Genomic DNA, 2458 nt, shown 5'->3' with positions numbered 1-2458 from the left:
GGCGGGCGGGGCGCTGGTAGTAGAGGAGGGGTGGGGTTACTCTGTGGCTGTACCTGCTTCGCCTCACTCACGCCCGTCAGAGCGTGAGTAGGGAGTTCTGGGGCTTCTCTCTTCTGGAGCTCCTTGTGCCTTCTTGGGACGGGACGGGACGCACTTCTCTGTGCATTAGTTTTGGCAACGAGCGTTCCTTTGCAGTGTGGGCTCAGTGGCTCCTTGTTGTCTACCAAAGAACCTATTACTGCTTCATACTAATTCCATATTTTTTTGGCAGTTCTGAAGGAGAAAGGCAGTGCCAAGCAGCGTGGCCGAGCACCAGGGCCTTGCCTGGTGCAGCTGGTGGGGAGCTGGGCCGCCATGTTGTGCTGCTGAGGGGCTGTGGGCTGAGCGGGGCCCTTAGGCCCAGGGTGCCCTGAGGCGGTCGCTGTGCCAGCAGCTTGCTTAGCAGGGCACTTCTTGCTAATTAAGGATGTTAATAAGTATTGTTCAAAGCATTCTAGATAACACGTGTGAAACCTGGCAAGGCCTGGTGTCTTCACAATTTCTGGTCTTCTTCCAGTGTTTGCTGTTGTGAAGGTACCCTTAAGTGGGCTTTTTATTTTTCTTAAATAAACTGTCTCCAGGATTAAGAAGCTTTATTCAGTGATGTACTGAGTTAAAGGGGGTTGAATTTAATTTGGTAACCCAATGTTTTGGCCTGTTTTCCAGTGACTACTTTCTGATACTTTTATCTGGTCGCGTCATGTTAACTGCTAGGAATAAGGATTTCCAAAGATCTCACAGCTGGTACTGTGTGAGACTTCCCCCCTCTCCCCCAACCTTTATAAATGCTTTGTGGAAAGAACATTAGATCATCCTCTTTTTGAAACTTTGTGACAATCATAGCAGGAAAGGATGCCTTGGTCCTCTTCTGCAGAAAATCTTCATAAGCTGTAGCTTGGAAATCAATGTCTTAATTTAAACTTCATGATGGCATCTGAATTCTGGAAAGTTAGGCTTCCATGGAAAGTGTTGCAAGCAATTATCTTATGATGGTGAACTGAGCTTGGATGTGCCATGGGCTCTGTGTCATGTCCTATAAATGTGCTGTAAAGCATAGCTGTGAGTAACCAAGTGTATTGTTATAAAGGCAGTTGTAAACAACAGCCAAATTGCTTAATGGTCTTGTCTCCACTGTAGACATTTGCATTGAAATTTACATCTTAATTAGGTTTTTTTTTGTACAGAGAGTATTTAACAGTTTTGTTATAATGTAGCACAAGATCATATGGCTTATTTTTGCTGCTTGATTTGACCACAACCAAATTTAACAATACTGTCAGGAAATGATGCGTTCTGTGTCTACAGTGCCATATATTTCCAGGGTGCTTCGCAAAGAGAAGCGAAGGTATGTTTGGTGCCCCAAGGAGCTCAGAGTGGAAGGTTTCCATTTTCTCTGTATGTAAATAACTCTGTATGCTTGAATAGCCCCATTGCAGCAAGTGGACTGTTAAGGTGTGAAATTGCTCATGTGTGTAAATGTTTGTGAAAGAAAGAATGAATGGAGAGGAGTTGGACAAGAGCTGAGGGGCAGGGGGTAGGTTGAGATGTCAAAAGACACTTGAACTTTCATTTGTTCTTTTTTTAATAGTAGGGAGGGTCCATGATCATGCTTTGGCAGACCTGTACAGATACAAAATGCAAATAATCTTTCAGTGTTTGTTGCCATGGTTTTCTAGGCTAGGCAAGAACATTAGCTTGGATTTGTTGCATGTCCTGTGTATTTTAAGGTATGAATAACAAATTGCATGCTTCACAGAAGTAGAGCAAGCAATGCAGAACTTTCCCGCAGAAGGACAAAGTTGATATTTCTGTTTTATGTTGAGGTGTGTTTAATTTTCCATCTAGTGTACAAGATCATTACACCAATATCCTGTGTTTTCCTTTTAGGTTACTTAGAAGCTACTACATTTCATTCATAACTCATTTGTTCTTAAAAGGCTCTTAAGTTGTTTAATCTGGCAAATTATAATGGATGCTCTTTGTGTTACTAAAGCAGATCTTTCCCATTCAGGTAAGAGGATTTAAACTGAAGGTCAGACATTTGTTGTTAATCCTTTATGGCTTACTAAATAGGAAGCACCTAATTGTGCAACTTTATTTTTTTTCTCAGTGTCTGAGGTCAAGTCCTGAGAGGAAGGAGTGAAAGGCACTGTGTGTTTCATCTACGCCGCTGAAGCCTGTTCTTTCCCTGTCCTGGGACTTTAGGGACTTGGAGCTGTTAGGCATCTTTTATGAACACAGTACTCGGGAGGGAAGACCTTAGGATCCTAAGATGGCATGTTCATTTGTCTATTTAGGATAGAAATCTCTTACAGCAGGGCTTCTCTGCTGAATATTGAAGGGCAGGGAACTTTGCAGCTAAGTCTGCTCAAATATACAACTTCAAGTCTGATGATCTCAAAAATACTATGGGCACAAA

This window comes from Charadrius vociferus, unplaced genomic scaffold (genome assembly GCF_000708025.1).
Source record: "Charadrius vociferus isolate BGI_N301 unplaced genomic scaffold, ASM70802v2 scaffold585, whole genome shotgun sequence".
Classification (NCBI taxonomy): Eukaryota; Metazoa; Chordata; class Aves; order Charadriiformes; family Charadriidae; genus Charadrius; species Charadrius vociferus.
This window is presented reverse-complemented; position numbering follows the sequence as displayed.